The sequence below is a fragment of the Epinephelus lanceolatus genome, chromosome 7 (assembly GCF_041903045.1).
Source record: "Epinephelus lanceolatus isolate andai-2023 chromosome 7, ASM4190304v1, whole genome shotgun sequence".
In the NCBI taxonomy this organism is placed as follows: domain Eukaryota; kingdom Metazoa; phylum Chordata; class Actinopteri; order Perciformes; family Serranidae; genus Epinephelus; species Epinephelus lanceolatus.
In genome coordinates, this window is record NC_135740.1 from 18,537,643 (window position 1) to 18,552,743 (window position 15,101).

The window sequence follows — 15,101 nt, forward strand, 5'->3', positions numbered from 1 at the left end:
CACCCTAAAACTTTGACAACAAGACGGAGCCAAATCAATACTGAGAAAAAATCATTAATAATAATCAGAGCATTTATTGGCATTCGTACGTGAGCTATTAAGAAGTCCTGCTTGCTTTTTTTTTTTTTTTTTTTTCACACCGTCTTCATTTGAGGATCCAATTTGCTCTGACCTTTAATGACACAGCATGTAGCTGCTGGCTCTGGAGAGAGAGACATTAATAGACATGAAAAAACTATTACCAGCCCGCTCTACCTAACTGTTAATAGCAGAGAACAGAAAAACTCCCTGGCAGCATGTCAGACTGCAGCAGCTCCACATCCTCAGCTACACACTCAACTCCTGTACTTATAATCTACACATTTCAGCTTTTCTTTATCTGGAATGCTTTTACTGTCATTATATGAAGCTTTATGGAGGTCATCTAAGATCTTTCCATGCAGGAAATTGGAAGCGGTCTTCTCATTCTAGTAATTTTGCCTGGGTAGTATTACAGGATGAATTATTGCAAGCATACATAGTCCATTACGAGACATTATGAATATCCTTGTAAATATCAAATGTGCAAGAGAAATGCCGAGAGTCCATTTATAGTTCAAGCATTCATCAAACTGTATGGATTTAGAGCCGGTGTAATCTGATGTGAAGAGCTTCGATTGTAGGAATTAAACACAGCGAAGGTTTGCTCGTCCTGACCCCTATCACAGGCTTTGTCCACCGCAAGATCCTCTACATGCTAATTATGGCCAAGTTGTTTGTCGTGCAGCAGCTCTTTCCCTTGTTTACTAATGAATACCATGTGTGTTGCTGCTGTAGCCTTGATTAGAATGGATTAGGTGACCTCTCCGCTCTTCCCTTCTTGCTCGCATCCACCAGGAGAGGCCCAAATGCTCATCCGTTCTAGCTATCAGGCAGTCACACCTTTAAAGTGCATCCGCGCCACATTTAATGGGATCTGGCTCCTTCATCTCGTTGACACCGAGGCTCTTTTTACCTGCTGAGATGCATCTGTGATCACCGGGAGCCTGTTGGTGTGATCGGGGGAGAGGTGAAGAGTGGCCAGAGAGGATCGAGGCTCTTTAAAGCGCACCTCGTGGGACACCTGAGGGGAACGTGTGACCTCCAGGGTCCTCCAATCCATGCACTATTGTTTTGTTCTGCTAATTAAGAAGCAGTGTTCAGGCTGATTGGTTTCCAGTGTGTAATTACTAAACCGTCTGCCGAGAGTGCTTTCTCCATCTGAGTGCCAGCCTCCCCCCACCTCTCTCGACCATGAGGAAACGATGTGAGAGCTTGGCGATGCAGAAAGCCAGGGTCGTGAACCTCATTTACCCAAAACAGACCCAAGGATTCTAAACAAAGATGAAGGACGAGAAGAGGTGACGGCTATATGCGAGACGAGACAGTGCACCAGACAGGTGCAAGGGCCCTTACATCTTTTGTTGCTTCAAACAGCCCATTCTTTTTTGTTTTTTTTTTCATAAAGGAGAAATATGACAGCCACAGTGCTCCCTCTAAAGGAGGCTTTGACTACTGAAACCAGCACAGCTGAAGGGAGCAAAAAACTATGGAGTAAGGGTTTATCTGCTGCTATCTGGAGGTTATTCAAAACTCTGGAGAAAGCAAGACAAAGTGACACAGGAGTCAGGTCCGGAATATCGTATTTAGCTGATGGAAAAGAACGAGCAGAATAGGAGCACATTAACATTGATGACAGATTAAATAAAGAAGTTCTCTTTCACATCAAAATGTAAATGCAAACACAACTATTACAAAACATCTAACTACAGTAAATAGCTCAAGGCAGATTTTCGTTTCAATAAACATTTGCCCCGACCATCACCGCATAGTAATAATGACACAATCGCAGGTGTCAAAAGTGTCAACCACACTCCTCTCCAGCACGCACGCTGGAACACCACGTTCGCTCTGTTTGATCTTTACAATGCCGTTCAGTATTCATGAACCTGCTAAGCGGAGCAGAATATCCTTTTTTTTCCGAGGATGCTTGCCATGAGCTGCTTCCACAATATCGCTGCTTAGAGGGACAAGCCAGCAAAGTCTGCCTTCCAAATGAACAGCGAACAAAGGAATGCTTGATTTCCAGCTCCGGGTTTTAAACCCACAGATGAGGCAGAAAAAGGGAAAAAGGGAGGAAATGCACTTATCAGTCCTCGGGAATAATGAACATAATAAATGATAAAGTCACAATGAAGAGGAACCTATAAGAATAACCACTATGTAACAAGGAAAATGAACAATTCAAGGCAGATGAATTGGTGTTTAATCTTCAAAGGCCTTATGCTCTAATTTACAGTTTCAAAATCATAGAATAGCAATGTCTGAACAACTCTTACATCATTAGCCAAAAAAGAAAGAAAAACTGTGTTTGTTATCCAAAACTAATTAATTTTTTTCTGGATGTTTTAAAAGAGGTTATAGTAGAGAAACACCCATTTTAAATGAGAGTAAGTCCTTGGAGAGAGCTTTGCCATCATGAGAAAAACAACTAATTGCAAAGAAAGTATCCTTTGGATGAAAAGTTGTCATTGGAGTCAGAATAGATGTAAAAACAGAGGTAAGATTGCGACATCTCCTTCACAGCTGGTGGCTCAAATGTGTACACCTCTGAGATTGAAAACGCTGTGTACCCGTTCAAATATAAAATGACACAGCCGAGCATAATGGTTATCTCTCAGCGCCGTTACATTATTGCCCCTGGAGGAAAAAATGATATAGGTCAGACCAAAAAAAGAAAAGCTTCGAAATTGAGAAAATGATATCTGCTGAATAACATCTTCAAGTCAACATTGCTGCACATAAATAAAAGTCTCCAGCACTTTCGGTGAGAGCCGGGGCCGGAGCACCCACCAGATGTTCACCATCCCGCACATGCTTGAATGATGATGTCATCCCCCGCCATCATCAGCCTTGGTGTGAAAGATCTCGAAAATGAGGTGAAAATATGGGCAACTTGCAGCACTGGCTATACATGCATGGAGTCTAGCTATGAGCGGCGCCAGATGCTAAATGAGTCAACATGAGGCTGTTAGAGATATCTCTCACACAGCCGCACATCGTATACGAGTGTGTGTGTGAGAGAGGGAGAACGTGTGATGTTGTCCAAATGAATTCTCCATCCACTCTGACAGAACTGAACAGAACAGTCTGGACTGACATGTGAGTTCAGTTTTACATAAACGCCTCACAAGCGACAGCCTGCGCTAAATGATATTTAAATGCTCCATTTGTTATTTCCGAGTTGGGAACTTCAAAGTTCGTCTCAAGCTATGACTGAGGCGACTTTTTTTTTGAGAGCGCGACCACTCTTGTGACCCATAATTCCAGCGATGTCGCAGCAGATGGCCACTCGCCGTACATTGTCTCACAGTGGAAATGGATGATGGTGATAATTGACCGAAGCAAGGCCTATATGACAGGTTCATCTAATGATGAATGCGAGAGAAGACAGCAGGTGGACGGCATGGTTTGATATCTCGTTTCTCCCCTTTTATCACAGCATGAGTCCCCAGCACAACATCCTTCCAGTGCTCAAGGGAATGGAAGACACAGAAATTTCACCACAGTCTCTTTCTTTCTATCCTCGCTTTGTGTGTGTGTGTGTGCGCACTCAACACAACTGTTCCATTTCATCAGGTTTTAGTCCCTGCTATCCATTAAAAAAAAAGAAGCTCAAAACAGGATTTCAGCTACCATTGTCCAGGAGACACAGTGTGTTGACAGTAGACATTTTTCATGCGAGCTGCTCAAAAGCTCGGGATGCAATCTACAGTGCAACAGGAGAAGAGCAGACAAATCAGTCTGCTATGAAAACAAGAGTAAGAGTGTTAAAAAAAATGAAATAAGCAGCTCCAATTTCAGGATGTGTTGCAGCACTAATGCGCGCAGCATTGTGTGTCATCTGCATTTCGCCAATTACTCTCACTTCAGTCATGCCACAATGCTCCAAGAGCCATCTGTAATTCAAATGAAACGTTTTCAACACTATCACCCTAAACATGAAAATCTCACTATTTACTCCACAGATTCCCAAGCCATGCCTAATTCAAAGCTAACATGTCGAGTGAGATAATTCAGACCTCAATGCTTCGGGAAATCCCTTCTGGCATATGCTTGAGATTTTAAAGAAGCGCCGTAATGGAAATATGAAGAGGGATACATTGGTGGTATAAATTAATGTATCTAATGGTTTGTAATTGCCATTCATTGCATGAAAGTAACTGTGGGATACAAATTATGCCAGGCTATAAATCCCAGTGTCCCACAGCTGACATCTATTGAATGGGATCCATATTGGACTGCATCAACCCAACTAACAGTGACAGCACAGCAATCTAGCTGCGTCTACAGAGGGAGGTCTGAGCTGGGACAAAAGATTTTAATTTGATTTGGATTGAATGAAAAGTGAGTAGGGGAGTCGAAACATTAAAAAAAAGTTACCCACCCAGACCTCCTAAAATACATGGCTTTTTAAAGTCCAGCTGAAAACACAATTAGCCTTCCCAATTTGCAGTCTGAAGACTTTTTTTTTTAAGGGCAACCTACAAACTTAACAAACTTACATAGATAGCTTTAGCTTACAAAATAAATACAACCAGCATTTTATTAACAGTGGTATTGAAGAATAAGCAGAGACAGGATGGAGCTCCTGTCTATGTTTGCAAGCTGAAACCATTTCCCTCAGTGGAAATTAAACTTTTATTTGCTTTAATTTCACTTCAAGAAAAAATAAATTGTGTAGATAATAAAGCCTCCACAAAAATAGCATTTTAAGTCTTGTGTGTGATTTATCCTGGCTTCATATGAGTAGAGGAAATCTCCGCTGATCACTAGGTTAATTACAATGTAAACTACCATAGGCTTGTGCTAATAACGTTAGCATGTTGTAATTGTGGGGAAAATGTGTTTAGTATAAGACAGTTTCTTTGTCGGTGAATCTTGTGAGTTGTAATGGAGCCAAATTTAGTAATGTTACCTTTGTTAAATGTTGCTGTTATCCCTGGCTTCGTGAGTAGAGGAAAAGTCTGCTAGCCGCTAGGCTAATTTCTATAACGTAAAATGCCATAGGCTAAAAACATTAGCATGTTGTATTTGAGGGAAAAATGTGTCCAGATAAAGACAAGTGCTTTGTCTGTGAATGCTGCGACTTATAGTGAAACAGATTTGTGTACTTGTGTTTGAAATTAACCATTTCAATGTGTGTTTTGGGTGTATTTGGAATCAACTTCACTTAAAGGCACTTCACAGAAACCCCACCGCCAACTAGGGTTTTAGAGGTGTAACTGCAGACTGACACAGACACACCACCGCACAAGTATAAATGCTCACAATGGCATCGGTGACGTGCATTTTGGCCATCGCCATCTTAGTTTTTTTGGAGGAAGAAGTGACCATATTTGGGCAAGAGACAGACAGCGTGTCACTTAAAGTGTCTCACACTAAATTATCTGTTTCTTTGGGCCCTGACAAAATTTGAAAGGGTGGATTATAAAAGAAAATCCAACCCTGTCCAGTTTTCATGAATGTTTAAATTAGCCATAGAAACCAAATTTGATTTTGTACCAGTGTGTACACAAGTTTATTTCGGCTGTAAAATTAGGCATTTTAACTTTAATGTCTATGAGGACTGAGAATGGTTTGTCTCTTATATTCATCTCGGCCTATTGATACATTATTTTGAGGCATTTAATATTTGTGCTATGCAGTGTTAGGAAGGCCAACTTCTTATATATTGATATAGTTTTATTTTGAGGCACTTATAGCCTGCAGCAGTGCTGTCTCAATTGAGCCTTGCTGTGCGCTGATATGTGGGCATATGTACGATTTAAAGGTTTATTATTGTTAAATTGTGATTACATGCCAATGCATCTCAAGCAATATTGTGGAGTAAGGCAAGAGTAATGTAACATGTACTAGTAAAAGTAGGGTTAGTCTGGGAAGTTATTACGTAAAGTAATGAATTATCCTTTTTAATACATTGTAATACATTACTTTTTTAAGAGCAACTCCCAACACCTGTTTCTGTTTTGTGTGTAAGGCTGCTGTTTGTGACATTTATTGCTTTGACAGTAGTTCTCTATCTTTATAGACAGGGACTGATTAATAGAGTTATTGCAGGCCATGCTGTCAAAAAACCTTTAATATATATATATATATATATAATTAGATTTTTTTTTCTCAAGGGAGCACTAGACATGTAATTTACACAGCACACCAGTATGCTGCACAAAAAAACAAGCAATTCATTAGTTAGTTTCTCAGCTGAGTAAAAAGAAAATACACAGACATACTGTACAGTGTGATGGGAGAAATAGTTCCTGAATGATAGAGAGAGGGAGGGAGGGCAAGGGAGACATAAAGAATGAGAGAAAAGGACAGACAGAGAAGCCAACTGGTTGCTCCCTGACTTTTTCGGACGTTGTAGCTGCAGCAGCTGTCATTTTTCCATCAGGGGGGAACAAAGTCACCTTGGCCTGTGCGAGGACAGGTGACAGGAGGAGTGGGAGGCTGCGGCGCTGGCGCCGGCCCCTGCTGACGAGGGCCGGTGTTAGTAGAGGTGACAGGAGCGAGGAGCTGCTCACCGGGGGCCCCCTGACACACACACAGCACCTGCCCCGGGAGATGCAGCGTCAGCACATCTTTCCACAGGAAGTTGGAAAGGAAAAGCAGGGAGGGTGAGAAGTTATCCGCTTCCTTCCTCCCACTGTTCTGTTACTTTATTTTGTTATTCCACTAACCCCCACGTGAAAGACAGACAGAGGCATAAAATATTGATACGACCTGGTGTGTCTCATATTGCATTTTGCTGTAAGGGTGTAAGTGCCGGGGAGCTTTCATCGATAGCCTTTGGAGAACAACAGGGATAGAAGTCTGGACTTGTAGAGGAGTGCTTTTGATCTCTTGTAGAAAGTGAAAATCCTCTTATTGTATTACTCACTGTCGTATTATTCAAATCCTACACCCCAAAAAATCTGATATCTGCTTTTCCTCTTTGCTCATTTCCTGAATCCTCTCCTCTCCTCTTCTTTCTCTTCTTCCTCCCAGGTCGGCATCCATCACCACGCGGGAGGCCACCTCTCCTCTGACAGCTTTGTCAATGTAAATTACTGCAGTCTGTCTGGAGTGGTCTCAGCCCAGGGAGAGCAGTACCTGCAGGGCTGCCCATTGTCTGCTCACAAGGACCCAGAATAACCGACCCAGAGGTGTGCTCTGCTTGGACTCTCCTCCATCTCCTCTCGTGTCTGACTTACCTTCACTTTCTCATCCTTTGGATTTCACTCTGCTTCCTCGTTTCGCACATGTAAGCTCAACTCTTTACCTGCGCCGATCTCTACTAAGTTGTTGTTATCCTATTGATCTTAATCTCCCCTTTTAACTTTGCAAACAACTGCTGCGATGCATTTTGAAGCCAAGCGGTAGAGCTGTTGCCTGGTTATCTCCCTGTCTGACTAAAAACTGCGAGCTACCATCCTCTGAGTAAACAAGGTTGTGTGGTGCTTTGATTTCCTCCATTACATGACTGATTTGGTTACATATTTCCCCTATGGAACTTTGTTCACATGGTGGTTTCTCCACATAGAAATATGGCCTATTTCCTGCTTCAAATGAGCTCCCTTGGGATTTATTTACTAAATTGCAAAGGACGAAAGATAATTCATATCTCAGTAATTAGGCATGCAAGAAATACATCACAGAACCCAATACGCCTTGTTATTAAAAAAGAAAAAGCTACGGTTTGATATTATGTAGATTTAAAAGCCCTCCCTGAGGGTTGTTATTCATTAATTATTTCCACTTTTTTTTTCTTTATTTTGTCTGTGCATAGAACACCAGTGTGAGCTGGTTTGCACCCACAATGCTGAGCAAATTAAGAACAAAGATGACAGAGGGAAGAGGTGAATCCATTGTTCTTCTCATCCATGCTCCTCTGAAGAAACTGAACGCTCAAGGACTCATTTTGTACGGTATTAGTGCACAACAGAATTAAGTGGTTACGTGCACGTTAACAGCCTCGGATGACCTGGCAGGATGATAATGATGAGACATTCTGCATGCGGTGTGTTTTATCGTCCCAGGTTGCTGAATCTCCCAGAGGTCTGGAGGAGCCACGGCAACCCGGATGCAGAGTCACACTGCTGCTCTGCCTGGCTGGAAAAAATGAGAGTCACCGCTGAAGCTGTGTGTATGTTTATGTTTGTGCGTTTGCCTAAATACACACCCCTGCATGCATGCGTACACAAGCGTGTCTCTGATATTTCAGTGATGCGCAGCTCCGTAGAGATGAATACCAAACGCTGGAAAACATGTCCGCGACAGTTTTCAGAATTATTTTCCAGGGAACGGGGCCCATTTTCTGCTTTGAAAGTTATAGCACTCTCAATATAAAACTCACTTGGATGTGAAACTTCAGGCAAACATTGTATGAGTACACAAAGTCAGTCTCCCATGCATGGTCAATGAAGCATCTCCGAGCTGTATATCAGCATGTCATCACAGATTAGAGTCTCAGTTCTTTGGTTTTCTCGCCAAAAAATTGCTCATGACCACACTACGGATGATTTTACACATTACAACCCGTGTGCCTTCTTTAAAGTCAAAAGTGAATCTGTTTAAGCTCAATATGAGCATTTAAAAGTGATCAAATGTCAGACTCTCCATAGCAACAGACAGGATGTGTAATTACCAAGAAATAAACACATAAATAAACATAACGTCTGGATGTGTAGCATCAGTGTCACTTATTTCCAACTGAAGAACTGTCTTGAGTTCGCATGGCACATATGATTGCATTTTTATTAAATCACGCTTGCAAATTAGAGCAGTCGAATGCATATATTGAAACATCTGAAATGTCCAGTGAGATTGAAATATAGCTCATCATATCTGGCCATAAATAAGTGATGATGTTGTGAGATGTTTCCTGATCACGGCGGAGGAACGAGGGCACACACGAGCGGACGGCAGGAGTCAGGGATCGGATTGAGTAGACCAACTCTCCTTCAGGCTTGGAAGCACAGCCACCTGTCACTCCTCTTCAGCCCCAGCAAGAAATCATCCAATTTCATCCGCACGCTAGCAGAAGGTCACCGGGATGGTGGTCCATACTTTGAGAGAGCAGAGAGAATCGCTCTTACTTAGAGCTCCGTCTCCCGGGACCCTTGTTCCTCTCAATCACTTTGCAGACTCCGGACACACTGAGTCACTTGGCTGAGACTCTGGCCATTACACGTCTGTGCCGCATGATCTGATTTTACCCTAAAACTTTCCCTTCGGTTGCTTTGAAGATTAAGAAAGCTGTTTTCTCACAATGAGTTGCGATATCATGTCCTGCATCTGTTTATCCCAGGGCTTCACTGCAGCTAAGATACGGTGCGTGCATCAAGTGAATACTTAAATCCAAGACACTGTGTGTTTTGGTTAAGTTAATCCTTTATTTAAATGGGATGCCTGATTGAAAGAATCAACTCACTCAGTTTGTAAGGAGCATATTGATTAATCAGTTTTCCAAGTTCAGTTTAAACATGTGATACAGCTGAAATTAAATTGTCCTTTGACTTGACTTTAGCCCTTTATATACAGAGATCATGCTATAGGGCCGCAACCAAGTCCCAACTTTTCGCCACCTTTGCATTCTTACACCAAACCAAACAACAGCGGCATTGTGCTGCTCCAGTGTGTTATTTAAGGTGGCATGTTGGCATGCTGGAAGCAAAGGAGGCATGATGGGCCTAATGTTTAACACAACAGCATCACCCTCCATTGTGACATATAACAAAAGCATTGGCAGTGCTTCCTGAATAATAACAACAGCATAATGTGGCAATAACAATAATTTACCATCCCTGTAATGTGGCAGCTGATCTTATCCTCTGCTCAGAGAATGAGGAGCTCCCAAACCTCATTATTTTCCCAATTTGGACATTTTCAGCTGCTGTTTTTCTTCCTTGAGTTAGCCGCTAACTGCTGCTTGCTGATATTCAAATCTCCTGACAGTGGGTTGCACACATATGATGTCTTCAAAACATAAATGGACTGCACTTGTATAGCTCCATGTAGTCTTATGACCACTCAAAGCGCTTTTCACACTACGAGTCACATTCATCCAGTCACACACACATTCACACACCGGTGGCCAAGGCTGCCATACAGGGTGCCATCTGCTACTCAGGTTTTTAACACACTCACGCACTGATGGAACAGCCATCTGGAAAAATTTGGGGTTCAGTATCCTGCTCAAGGACCTATCTTGCGGACTGGAGGAGCCGGAGATTGAACTGCTGATCTTCCGATTGTTGGAAGACCTGCTCTACTTCTGAGCCGCAGCTGGCCCAATGTTAAACCTTGTTTGCCACAGAGCTTACTTTTTTGCAATTCTTCAAAATCCAATGGAATAATACCACCGGATATTTGCCGAGGAAACCAGGACGATACTTTCAGGTCAGCTTACAAATACACATCATCCCTGCAGTACTGTATTTAGACAGTTAGTTAGTTGAGCCCTACAGATAAATAATGCAAAGTAAAACTCCCTTCTGCAGCGTAAACAGGACAACCATCTTTTTATTACAACACAATGATGAGTGAGAGGCATAGCATTTGTGACAGTGTGGCACACTGTGACACACTAATACCACTTTTTGACAGTCATGGGCTGGTTTGGCTTGGCTTGGATTGGTTAGGGCCATCAGCCCAGCACAACAGGGAAAAGACACTAATAAACTCTTAAAAATAAAAGTCCCCTGTTATTTTGTTACGTAAAAACTTTTATTGTGAAGCAGCAGAATAAGGAAATGTGGAGTTTTTGAGCAGCGACTTCACACAACTTCTAATACGACAGATAACGAACATGAAACAGTAAAATAAAGCAGATATCTGAAGTAAAAACAGGACGCAGGAGAGAAACTAAACTCCACAGAGATTCAGTTAGAAGCTTCAAAAGCACTGAGAGCTGAACACACGGAGACTTAAAAAACGCCTTTTTCTCTGGTCTCCTGCAAACAGAGGTGAGGAGAGTCTCGCATCACACATGGCTGGTGAGTAAGGAAGAAAGCAGGGTCGTTGGCAAAATGTCACCGCTACCCACTTGAGGGCACATGGCCCGGCTTTTGGACCTACTCTGGAGAAGGTCCATCTCTGACGCAGCTTGGTGTGACACGGCCCGTCTAAACTGACAATGGAATCGCAAATCAGCGCAGCATGGCTTGACTCAGCGAGGCCAAACGTTACAGTGAAAAAGGCCCACAAGTGAAGAGGCTTTAAGCTACAGGGAGAAGCTTGCATCTTGATAATCAAACACAGAAATAACGGATAAAAAACAAGGGTCTACCAACTGGCAGAAGAGAAACCTAATATGTTAGTCAGATGTTCCACATGGGGAAATGTGGATTCTCAAATATTTGTGTCATTTAACATTTTTAATATGAGCACCCTGAAAGGTTTGGATATGACCAATAGACCGACAGATGGGCCGACATTGCCTTTCCTAGAGCCATGCCACTGCTTTGGCTACAAACTACATAGCTAACCCAAAAGGAATTTAGTATTTAGTACTAGAGCTAAACTGTTGATTGTTGGGGCTAGTAAAAAAACATCTCCCTTGTTCCTACCCATACATTTCTACATTTCATACATGCACATTTATTCCAGATGGCATATTTCTCTCACATAACCACATCTGTAATACTTTAATACTTCTGTTTTGCATCACTGTGTGTCTATGTTTGTTCAGCATGTGCCATCATTTTCGTTATGTTACACTGCACGTAAAAAAAAAAAGCTCTTCAGTGGGTGGGGCTCTGCTGGGGGAATTCGGCTGACTCCTTCCAAATACAAGCATGTTTAAATTCATACATTTATTACACAACAATATGTCTGCTGGATTTATCTTTAATCCCAATGCAAACATCAGTAAATCTATTTTTACTGGTTTCAAAACATACATTTTTAGATCAGGATGTCTTTTTATTTGTCAGCATTGCAGAGAAACGTCTAAAAACCTGTTTGAAACTAAAAGGTATTTTATGTTCAAAGAGTTATTTTTGCAGCGCTGGTGTCATTTAAATCCTCCTGTCTGACTCTCACTCCGACTACACGGCTTTGTGAGAACAGCTTGCCTTACAATGCATGGCTTAATTTGCCTACGTGGAATCCCTCGTCTCTGTTGGTCGACTGACTGGTGTCACAAATCAGAGCTCGTGTCCCAGTGTCAACATGAGCGCACCAGTGGGTCCTCTTCAGAGTGACGCGTGAGGCGGGCTAATAAATAAATTAATGAAGTCCAACACAGCAGCCTGAATTTTAAGGAGTCATCATTGTTGCAGATAAGCAGAACAAGGCAAATGTGAGTTCTGGGGAAAAGTCTGGCCTGAAACACATGTTGCTGTGTGCTTTGATCTAGCCTGACAGGGGAGGAGAGCTGCAGAAGACAGGCAAGGCCGACAGTGATCAAAGTCAACACCAACATACCCCTGCTTTCAATATTTCATAGAGCAGCACTGGATTACTAAAACATGTCATCATAAAATATCTGACTTTTTATGATTGATATTTGTTGAATAGGTGTCATCCAGAGCTCTTATGTGCTTTTGAATCTTTGAAACCACATCTATACAAAATGGATTATTTTTTTTCAGCACTCATCGCGGAGAGAAACTGAAGAGAGGGTGATGAGAAATCATGTTTGCTCTCACTCCAAAGTGATGCAATGAACTCCATGATCAGTACTTTACAGCAGGGTGAACACTCCACCTCGGTGTTTTATTTATTGCTGCCGTTTCGACTGCCAGACAGAGCGGCAGTGATAGATGCACGTAACAAAATGCCGAATGCCTGAATCAGAGAGAATCCGACACAATGCAGAAAGACAAGACGGCTCTTCCCTTTGGAGCGTTTTGTAATGCATTGTCAGAGCCTCACGTAAACCCAACACCTGCAATATCACGACCTTGATACAACAGAAATCAAAATTAGATATAATCTCTGACAATAAGTACAACAAAATGCAGGCTGAGGATCTTACAATATCTCAACAGCTATTGGACGGATTGCCATGGATTTCTGTACAGACATTCACGTTCCCCAGAGGATGAATCCTAATGACTTGTTGATCCTGACTTTTCCCCACTATAAGGGTGATATTTTTTGATTTTTACTAAACTGTCTTGGCAACTATTGGATGGATTGCCACTGAACTGGGAGCAGACCTTCATGTTCACCTCAGGCGAACTGTAATAACTTCATCAGGCTCAATTATCAGGTTAAAATCTTAATTTGTCAAACACCTTGTCTACACAAAAGTAGCCGCAAACTAATGGCATTCCCATCAGCCTTAGCTGTACTTTGTATTTAGTAGGGGTGTAAATCATCATCAATAAGTTTCATTATAATACAATACATAATGATTCTTTGGACGACAATACGATATTTGCTGCTATCAGAAAGTCTGCCACGCCATGATTTTGATTTCGATTCAATTCAATTCATGGTCCTGCGATCAATACAAGAAAATATCAGTAAAAATCCATTGGCCATTGTTGGCCTAGCACTGTTTGAGTGTTTAGGAAGGAGGTATGTTTGGGTGGAAATGGTGACACAGACATGCTATACCGTAGGTATTTCAAAATAAAGACACATCTCAAAGATGGCTATCTGTACTGATGTTTCATTTTGCATCAATGATAATGGATCATTGAACTGATTTATCAATCAGGATGATGGGCGTATTGTTACATCCCTAGTATAAAGTGCTGATTAGCAGCTAGATGGTGATAATGAACTTATACCTGCAAAACTTCAGCAACAAACACTGTCATTATGTGTATGTTATTACAGCCTTGAAGATCTGCTAACAAGGCTGCAGAATCTTTGTCTTGACAGTCAAATTCAGTTTAAATGTTTAAATCAACCGAAAAAATAAAACCCCAAAACAAAACAAAAAAAAAACATGCAATTGCGATAGAAAGTCTTCTTGTAATATAAAAGCCCTCAAATGTCCATAAATGTTATGGAAGACAATCTCTATGAACAGATATCTGCATATGTATGCATGAGTTGTTAGCAACAGGACATGGTTATGGTATTGGATAGGGATGCACGCGACTAGCTGTCTTAACAATTAAACGTTCGCCCCCTCACTAGTCGGCACCAGAAATATTAGTCTGTTCAACCAATTAGCGTTTTATTCACGTACAAGGCCACGTAACTGTCACGCAGCCGCCCGCCACTAGTGGGTGCTTGAGAGCCCCACTCCATTACAGCTCGCTGTAATGCACGAGTGGACTGGAGTTTTAAAACAGCATGGTGTGAAATTAAAGAGACGTCCTCTCGCAAAACCAGCGCTGTTTGGCAGTACTTTGATGTAGAAAATGAAACAATGTAGGCTGTGTCAGAAAAAACTGGCATATTATCACTTGACTGGAGCAATGCACAACCACATCCACACTCAAGCATTTGGATGTTAACCTGCATGGAACAACGGCTGCTGCTGCTAGCGCTGTTAGCCACACACAGCCCAAATTGACATCGTTCACCCGCAGATGCTGTGATCCCGCCCGGTCTGAGAAGATAACGCAGCTCATCACAGCAATGACCTTGTAAGATATGTTTCCACTTCACTTTGTTGAAGGTAAAAGCTTCAGAAAATTAATGCAATATGTTGAGTCTGAATGTTCATGTTCACATTCATACCACACAGCGCAAAGTGTCTCGCACTTCAGCGGCATTTAAAATGAGTTGCCAGGAACATCCCTAGTATTGGAAGCGTTCTGGTTTGCTTTTGTAGGTCAGTTGTAGTCCAAGTAGTATTGACCAATCACATTTGAACAGCAGGTAGACAGTTGGTGTGGAGAGATGGAACACATTGGCCTAAATATAATCTCTAAACCCATTGGCTGTTGTCTGATGAGTTAGTTTAATGGTGGCTTTTTTAAAAATGTATTTATCTGCATTCATGTACAGATATCTGTTTATAGAAATTAGCATAAATGACTGGCACACAGCAGAGGAAGTCTTGGCCTGGATATCCGCTTGCTACACCTGATCTTCCGGATTATTGGCCGCTGCCCTCACGGGTTTCTCATGGT